This window comes from Castor canadensis, chromosome 12, assembly GCF_047511655.1.
Source record: "Castor canadensis chromosome 12, mCasCan1.hap1v2, whole genome shotgun sequence".
Lineage (NCBI taxonomy): Eukaryota > Metazoa > Chordata > Mammalia > Rodentia > Castoridae > Castor > Castor canadensis.
The window spans coordinates 120527735-120537915 of NC_133397.1; the positions used below are offsets into that span (position 1 = coordinate 120527735).

At 35.8% G+C, this 10181-nt stretch overlaps 1 pseudogene; it reads left to right on the plus strand.

Moving 5' to 3' along the window:
• Positions 1 to 8334: 8334 nt before the first annotated feature.
• On the plus strand, positions 8335 to 9734 carry LOC141414747 (putative elongation factor 1-alpha-like 3; annotated as a pseudogene).
• The last annotated feature ends 447 nt before the right edge of the window (positions 9735 to 10181 follow it).

The window sequence follows — 10181 nt, forward strand, 5'->3', positions numbered from 1 at the left end:
AATAAAGCAAGTCCCACAAAATTTTTTCTGTTTCCCAGTGTATATAAAAGTTATATTTGTACTTATGCTGAAGTCTATTAAATGTGCAATAGCATTATATCTAAGATGCCAGTGCACACATCTTGATTCAATGTAACTTATTGCTAAAAAATAATGATGACTATCTGAGCTTTCAGGGACTTGACATCTTTTTGCTCATAGACAGTCTTGCCAATCTGTTAATGACTGCTGACCAATCAGGGTGGTGCTGTTGAAAGTTGGCATAACTGTGGCAATTAAAAAAAAATAAGACAGTGAAGTTTGGGACATCAAGTGACTCTTTCTTTCCCAAAGGATTTTTCTATTTTACCCTTAGAACTTTCAAAATAGGAGTCAGTCCTCTTAAACCCTGCTACTGCTTTATCCATTAAATTTTTGTAATATTCTAAATACTTTGTTGTAATTTCAACATTGTTCACAGCATCCTTGCCTGGAGCAGATTCAATTTCAAGAAACTATTTTCTTTCCTCATGCATAAAAAGCCAGTCTTCATTAGAGATTGAGCGGTTCAATCATGTTTTCAAGTTGTCTGTCTAATTCTAGCTCCTCACTGCTTCTACCACACATGCAGTTGCTTCTTTGTCTGCAGTCTTGAATTCCTCAAAGTTGTCCTTGAAGGTTGGAAACAATTCTCTCCTATCTATGTTGATATTTGGATCTCTTCCCATGAATTGAGAATGTTCTTAATGCTACGAAGAGAGTAAATCCTTCTCAGATTTTCAATTTACTTTGCTCAAATCTATGGAAGGAGCTACTGTCATCTTACAAGATATATCTCTTAAATAATAAGATTTAAAATTCAAATTTACTCCTTGATGTATGGGCTACAAAATGGATATTATATCAGCAGGTATAATGAAACAACATTCATTCCATTGCACATCTCCAATCACTGTCTTGGGTGATCAAGATGTATAGTTCTTTAAGGAGCAATAATAGTTTGAAAAGAATCTTTTTGTTTTGTTCTGAGTAGTAGGTCTTAACAGTAAACCATGTTGTAAACAGATGTGCTGTCATCTAGGATTTGTTGTTCCATTTATAGAACACAGGCACAGCAGACTTAGTATAATTCTTGAAAACTCTAGCATTTTTTTTGAATAGTAAATGAACATTGGCTTCAACTTAAAATCACCAGCTGTTTTGGTCCCTAACAAGAAAGTCAGCCTGTCCTTTGCAGCTTTGAAGCCAGGCATTGACTTCTGTTAGTTAAATTCTAGATGATATCTTCTTCCAATGTAAGGTTGTTTTGCTCTACGTTGGAAGTCTGTGATTTAGTGTAATCACCTTATTAATTATTTCAGCTAAATCTACTGAATAACTTGGTGCAAACTCTACATCAGCACTTGCTGCTTCACCTGCACTTTCATGTTACAGTGTTGAGTTCTTTTCCTTAAACCTCATTATTCAACTCCTGCCAGCCTTAGATGTTTCTTCTGCAGTTTCCATACCTCTCTCAGAATTGAAGAGCATTAGGGCTTTGCTTTGGATTGTGCTTTGGCTTAAGAAAATGGAATAGCTTCTGTGGTTTATCCAGACCACTAGAACTTCCTCCCTATCAGCAAAAAGTCTGTTTACTTTCTCATCACTATTGTATATACTGGAGTAGCACTTTTAACTACCTTTGACTTTTTCTTTGTATTCAGAGCTTGGCTGTTCAGCACAGTCAAGCTTTTGGCCTGTTTTGGTTTTAAATATGCCTCCCTCATTAAGATATGGATTTCTAGCTTTTCATTTAAAATGAGAGGTGTGTGACTCCTTCACTTGGACATTTAGAAGCCATTATAGAATTATTAATTGGCTTAATTTCAATATTGTGTCCGTAGGAATAGGAAGGCCCCTGGAGAGGGAATGAGACAGGGAATGGCTACAGTTGGGCAATATGAATACACACAACTTTCATCAAGCTTGCCATCTTATGTGGATGAGTTTGTGGCACCCCCAAACAATTACAGCGGTAACATTGAAGCTCACAGATCGTTGTAATAGATATAATGATAACGAAAAAGTTTGATATATTATAAAAATTACCAAAATGTGACAAAGAGACATAAAGAGAACACATGCTGTTAGGAAAATGATAGTTTTGCTCCATGCAGGATTACCGAGAGTTTTGCTTCATGTAGGATTACCATGCAACTTCAATTTGTAAGAACTGCAATACCTGCAGGTGCAATAGTGAAGTTCAATAAAATGATACACACCTGTGTTGGTATTTTCTGAAAAGAGTATGTCAGGACACCTTGGACATTGGGACAAAATTCCTGATGTTACATGACACTAGTATGTGCTTTTAGGTAGCGCCCCTCTGTCAAGAGTAATTGCAGTTAAAATTTTACCTAAAAGTAAGACCTCCCATTGCAAGACAAGTGGAACCATGATCTTTCTTCTTGAGATTAAGAATTACTGTATTAAAATGTCCTGAATACCATGTTGAATATGTTTATTCAGGTTTGTTATCAGGGAATACTCAGGCTCCTGAGTAGAAGATGCCCAAAAATGGAAAGGACATTTTGCACTGGTGACTTGCACTTGACATTGCCTTAGGGAGGGTCAAGTTTGAGCACAATGTATGGTTTATGTTGAAATCTACTCAGACCTATCATTGTGGGCAAGCTTGAAAAAATGAAAAGCAAGCAAATTAAAAAATCTCTTCTTTAAAAGCTGCCATATTTGAAGCACAAAATAGTTCTTTTCCTTGTGGGATCTCCTCCATGAACTGGGAGGGACCCTCCACTAAATAATGAGCTGCTGCATTTTGACAGTCCTTGCCTCACAACTGACTTGATTTCTGGATGTCATTTTGGTCAAACACAGAGCTTCAGCTCTGTGGCAATTTCTGTTGCATATGGCCTTGTACCAGATATCTGAACTTCTCTGAACACCCAAACTTTAGCCAAGGGTGTGATTTTGGAACTGAAGAATGCTTAGCCATAAAAAGACGCTGTGAGAAGGCCAGCCATTGCATACATTTGACTTAATGAAGTGCACTTGAGTTCTCAGTTTCTTGTCACACACTTGCCAGCCATTAAGGGGGAGGACAAATTCAACAAATCATGCCAAGTAATGCTGGGGCCTTAGGATTGGTTGTGAGGTTAGGGAATGGCTGAATTTCCTGCCATAAGGGGCATAGGAAGATCAGAGTTGTCATAGTATAAATATGATTTTAATTGTATCACTCAAAACAAGAAAATATAGACCAACAGGCTGCTGGAGTGGCTCAAGCTGTAAGGCACCAGCCTAGCAAGTGTGAGGCTCTGAGTTCCAGTGCTGCCCCTTTCCGCAAGAAAGCTACCTTGAAAATATAGAATGAATTTCTGATTTTGTCAACTTCGACCCTTTACCTTCTAATTTAAAATATAAGTTCCTTTCATTCTCTACTTGCCATCACAATCATTCTTTTTATAGTTACTAAAATATAGTAACTAGTTGTAATACCATTTACATAGAGAAAACAAAAAATTGAGCAAATAAATAATTCTGCTTGGGTCCTTCTTATGTTGTATGCCTTTATCACTATAATCATCGTTATTTTCTGAGATTTAAAAATCTTACTACAGATTAGCAAGGTGAAAATTTAAATTATTATAGAAAAAATCTTGGGTATTAAGAGATTTGGGCTCTAGTCCTACCTAGCTTGGCCACTAACTAGCTGGATGAGACCTTGGATAAGTCATTTAGCTTTGTGAGACTTTTGATTTCTTCTTTGTAAAATAAAGGAAATGCACAATTTCTAAGGCTTCTAGTACTCTGAAAGTTTTAATATTTTGTGCATATGTGTGTGTTATAGATATTCTGTCAACATAGTGGTATTTTATTTTAGAAAATGCTGGGTCTACTACACCTACCAGGTTTTAATCAATCAATTAACAAAAACAACTATTTAATTCAGTGTAAAGAATAGAATTGTCAAAACAGTGTCATATTATTCATGAATTAAGACGGAGATTTAAAAAACTTTCACAGTAACTGCCAAACATCTTTATTTTACTATGTTTTCCCTCATGAAAGAAGAATTCAGGCTGCTCAGACACAATTAAAAACAAGTTTTTCTTCCAAGTTTTTCAAGGATTCATTTTTTTCCTCACTTGTCAGCAGGCTGTGGCCATCAAATTGAAATGTTGGATTCAAATATGGCCTCAACATGATGAATGACATATTTTCAGTGAATAAATATGCTTTCCCTCAGTCATCTAATAAAACTCCACTGGCTTTTTTCCACAGTGATTTTTATGCTTCAGGAAACATTATCAGTTACTTTAATTCATTCTTCTCATAAGAAGTTTTTACTTTTGAATTTTATTTCTTACCACTGTCAATAAATATTGGCTGTTTTCAAAGTACTTCACAGATACCCATATTAAAGTCTATACTTCAATAAAATAAAATCATATGGGTAGGCTGTTAAGGTCCAACATGCATACTAACTACCCTTGGTTTTCTAGAACCATTGTTGCTAAAGTATGGACTAGGGGAGACCAGCCTGTGTATCACCTGGATCTGTGTTAGAACTATAGAATCTTAGCCTACTCAGTCCTCCTAAATCAAGGTTGGGTCACACATATACTTAAGTTTGAGAATTGCTGATTAAAAAGAGGTGTTGATTTCTGACTGTATCAATCAATGTCAATATTCTGTTCTTAAAAGATGTTCCCTTTGGAAGAAATTGGGCAAATAGTACACAAGCTCTCTCTGTGTTATTTCTTAATATTGCATGTGAATCTAGAATTATCTCAAAATAATAAAAAACAAGAGATGCTGATGCTTCTGGCTTAAGAACCAGGCTTCACATAGCAAGCACCTGAGGGTCCTGGTATGTTTGTTTTTCCTTTTTTTCTCTCACTCACATGCTTTTTCTAGGGTAGCATTGAGATGCTGGCTAACACTCAGGCAGTGACACATTTCAACTAGCACTTCTGAGTAGCCATAGTCACAAAGATAGCAATATTGACTTTGGAGGAAGATGGTTTTGTGTGATATAAATCACTTTGATGTTATACTGAATATACTTTTACTACACCTTGAAAATTAAATTATAGTAGGCTGGCATATCTAAAGTAACAGATGCTCATTTCTATAGAATTTCTAGTGGTTTTGATTATAAATCATCTTTTTCAAAGTATTTTGTGTTCAGATACCCAACCATTAAAAGTCCATAGAGATGTGTGATTACATCGAAGCTCAAATTGTGCTGAATACAAACCTTACCAAGTATAGTATATAATTTCCCTACATCTATTTTCACTTCTGGTTATCTCCCTCATCCAAAGATACTCATACTTTGGATAGAAAATCCTGTGATGTCATTTGAGAGAAAATTATGGTGTGAGTTTTGGTTATAACAATGTAGTGGTCAGAAGAACCCACTCCACTTTGGCACTGAATTACAGTTCAGAAAATGTTCTTGCTCATTTGTAATGCATCCAAGCAACAATGAAAATGTTATTTGAAGGTGGAAAAGATTTGCACAAATCAAAGCAAGTGTTTCTGAAAATGAGAGAAAAATGTAGTATATGTGATATATGACATAATACCATATAATAAAACATAATAAGGCTCTTGCAGAAAAAGGCTGAATCCAAAAATAGAATAAATGAAAGAAAAGGGTAAAAAAGTTGAGGGAATCTTGCTTTTTGTTATTTACTCCTTATTCCTCTAAATAGGGAGTGTGAAGTTACAAAATGATGGATGGCAGACAAAGCTCATTCATTTAATCAACAAATATTACACTGATCCCTCAAAAAAGGTAAAAGAAAAAAGAGCAGGTGTGATGGCTCACACCTGTAATTCTAGCTACTTGGGAGGCTGAGATTAGTAGGATCATGATTTAAGGCTAGCCTAGACAAAAAAGTTTATGAGACCTCATCTTGACAGAAAAAAGCTGTTTATGATGGCATCTGCCTATCATCCTAGCAATGGCAGGAAGCTTTAAGAGTAGGAATGGGGTTGTCCAAGGCTAAGAGCGAGCTCCTTTCTCAAAAATAACCAGAGAAAAAGGGCCTGGAGGCATGACTAAAGTGGTCCCAAGTACCACCAAAAGAAAGAAAGAAAGAATGAAACAAGTAACATTATTGATCAGCAAGAGTTGTAGTTAGTGTAGGGTAATTGTAAGGAAATCTAAAAAAATTTAATGTATATTATGCATCAATTTTAAGTTTGATATGGAAAATAGTAAAGAAGAATGAGAATATAAAGATTAAAGAATATAATAGAAAGATAAGAATGAAAGAGATACCATTGATATGAAGAAAAAGGTGGAAATGACCAATAGATATGAGGAGTATGGGAAATGCAGAAACATGTATAATTGAAATTAGTGAGGAAAGGATTAGCAGATTTCTTTAAAAGTAAGGTATCCATTTCAGATATTTTGCAATCAGTCCAGAGAATATAGAATAATAATAATTACATTAGTTGATATCTATTGATTGCTTACATAGTTAGGCACTGTTTCAAGCACTTGACATGTATTGACTAATTTAATATTCATAAGAAGCTAAAGAAGGAAATACTGTTATAATCCCCTTTTTTGTATGACCCTTTTTTATAGATGAGAAAACTGAGGTAGCAAAGGGAAAGTAATTGGTCCAGTGATGCCCAGCCAGTTATTGGCAAAACTAGATTTTAACTTACAATGTCTGAGTCCAAATGTTTTGCTATTAATCACAATGCCACAAAAGCTCTTAGTATGTAAATACCATTCCCTCTCTAGATATTATATTTCTGGAAATGAAACTTACACTGCTTTTCTCTTTCAAGAGTTTTTCTTCCACCTCAAATTGTCAGCTATTTTTGAAAGTCAGTGTAAGAAAGTTAAAAGGCTTGGATTTTATATGGAGACAGAACAATATTCAAATCCTGACTTCATTTCTCAAAACTTTTACCATCTTTAGTAAATTATTTTATTTTCCTTTATCTCATTGGCTCATTTGTAAATATTGTCTCCAATGTTTGATGTGAATATCAAGAAGATGTTTAGCCAATGGAATGTCCTTTTGCTGAATTTAGCACACGTGTCTATTCCTTTGAGATCTGTGAGTAAGACTTAGTCATCTGGTGTAGCCAGTATCTTTTTCACAATTCCAAGTTATGTTATTCTCCTAACCATGCTTTCTTTTCTCTTTTCTGCCAACCAAGACCAAAAATGTTTATCTTTAAATGCTACCAGCATCTGCTTGCAAGTTGATGGATACAAAATTAACAAACGTGAAGGTGGGGAAACATAGGTTTGTTTCAGATCCCTAGGAATGATGAGCAGAGAAGGGCTTTTTTCACACATTCTGTGCTTTCTATTACAAATAAAAGTGTTAGTGAATTGGAAAGCAACCTGCAAAGTCATCTTGATTATTTAAAGGCATCTATTCAATTCTAATAGAAAGAGTTTACTGCCCCCACCCTCCAAAAAATGGAGGCCACAAAACTGATCAGATAGGACTTCTATCCAGAAAGATCAATGAAGAACATTGCCTTTGGCACCTACAAACAATTAGAAAGAAAGGTATAAAAATATTAAAAATTTAGGTTTTAAATATCCACTTTGGCTTAAGTTTAATCTTTTCCAAACTAACTTCTTTTTTACATATTCACTTTTATATGGGTTAGAAGAATAAATTATTATCTGAATTTGTAAGTATTCTTAACTGGAGAAAAAAACTAGAAAGACACTGACTGGTAATAAATCAGCTTATCATTTTAAATCAGAGAATTTCATAATTGTATATTTATTTAAAACGACTTTAGAATAGCCTTAAGCTTAAAAATAAAGGGAAATGTAAGGATTTCAAATTGACTTTTAATGCTCAAGATTTTTTCCTATTTTTTAAATATACAAGAATTACAACAATAATTTGTAATAATGAAAATTCCATGTATGTATCACTTGTATCTTGGCTTTATATTTACAATCTACTTTCCTCCTCCCCAGAAATATATTACATAATAAAATGGAATTTCCAGATAGCCCTTAGTTTTCTGCTGCTTGATGCATAGAAGAGAAACAGTTTCTCTTTGTACTCATTGGTAATTATATAATATTGCTTCAAATTCTGTCTGCCTCTGGGTTTCTATATTTTATAGCACCCTTCAAGCCTTTTGTAAATGAAGTGAGTTGATAGCATGATGCTATATTATATTTTGTTCTTTGGGTTGCAGTCAGCATAAAAAACTGCAATCTGCTAAACAGCAAAGCATTCAAAGAATGGAGCTAATCAAATCCTGACAAATAGGACTTTGCATATACTATAAAATCATGGCTTTCATTTATGTAATCCCTCTAAGCAAAGTAGATTTCTCATGAGAATGAAATCTAAGAAAATCTCAGGGTTTTTTTTCCTTCCCACTGCACTGGGTTTGCTTTCAGAACACAAGTGTCATGAAAACCGCCATGAAATCAAAACCAAACGGGGAAAGGAAAAGATGAATATCAACAACGTCATCGTTGGACAAATAGATTTGGGCAAGCCCACTGTTGGAGAAATCCACTACTGTTGGCTGTCTGATCTATAAATGTGGTATTAACAAAAGAACCATTGAAAAATTTGAGGAGTTGGCTGCTGAGATGGGAGAGGTCTCCTTAAAGTATGCTTGGATCTTATATCAACTGAAAACTGAACAAGAGCACTATATTATCTCGACATGGCTCTGTAGAAATTTGTGAAGGAAAAGTGCTACGTGATGGACGTTGATGCCACAGGACACAGAGACTTCATCTTAACCCTCAGTTCAGCTACCTCTCAGGCTGATTATGCTGTCCTGATTATTGCTGCTGGTGTGGGTGAATTTGAAGCTGTTGTCTCTAAGACTGTCCAGACATTGAACAACTAATTGTTTATGTTAACAAACTGAATTTCATTGGTCTAGGCTATAATCAGAAGAGATGTGAGGAAATGGTAAAGAAAGTAAGCACCTACATTAAGTGTTAAAGTGCCTTGTTTCAAGGGATGGAAGGTCACTTGTAAAGATAGCTGTGCCTATGGAACCCTATTGCTTGAAGCTTTGGATTGCATACTACCACCAACTTGTGAAAATGACAAGACTTTTGGTCTGCCCCTCCAGGTTGTCTACAAAATTGGTGTTATTGGTATTAATTCTGTGTGCTGAGAGACTGGTGTTTTGGAATCCACCGTGATGGTTACTTTTGCTCCAGTCAAAGTCACACGTGAAGCGAAGTCTTTTGAAATGCACCGTGAAGCATAGAGTGAAGCTCTTTCTTGGAACAAGGTAGTTTCAATGTCAAGAATGTTATCTGTCAAAGATGTTGGTCATGACAGCATTGCTGGTGACAGGAAACGTGAGCCACCAGTGGAAACATCTGGCTTCACTGCTCAGGTGATTATTCTGAGGCACCCAGTCAAATCCGCTCTGCCGATGATGCTGGGGCACTGGATTGTCACATAGCTCACGTTGTTTGCAAGTTCGCTGAACTGAAAGAAAAGATTCATTGCTATTCTGGTAAGAAGCTGGAGGATGACTAAATTCTTCAAAGCGGGAGATGCTGTCCTTATTGATAAGGTTCTGGCAAGCCCTGGTGTGTTGAAAGCCTCCCTGACCATCTTCATCTGGGTTGTGTTGCTGTTCATGATATGAAACAGACATTTTCTATGGGTGTCATCAAAGCCATGGATAAGAAGGCTGCTAGAGGTGGCAAAGACACCAATTCTGCCCAGAAAGCTCAGAGGAAAAATGAATATGATCCCTAACACCTATTACCCCATGATTCATCAGTGGTAGAAGAATGTGTCAGAACTGTTTGTCTCAATTGGGCATTTAAGTTTAATAGTGAAAAGATCGGATAATTATAGCAATGCATAATAAAACCTTCAGAAGGAAAGGAAAATGTTTTGTGGGCAATTTGTGTGTGTGTGTGTGTGAGTTTTAAGTTACTAGTTTATAAAGTCAGTGTTTTCAGAAGGGGGAGGACTAGGGTTTGAACTCAGAACTTTGTGCTTGCAAAGCAGAAGCTCTATCACTTGAACTGCACCTCCAGTCCTAAAATCAGTACTTTTTTTTGTTTGTTTGTTTGACCTTGGCTTAGTCAACAGTTTCTTTTTTTTTATTGTTTTATTATTTATATGTGCATACAAGGCTTGGTTCATTTCTCCCCCCTGCCCCCACCCCCTCCCTTACCACCCACTCCACCCCCTCCC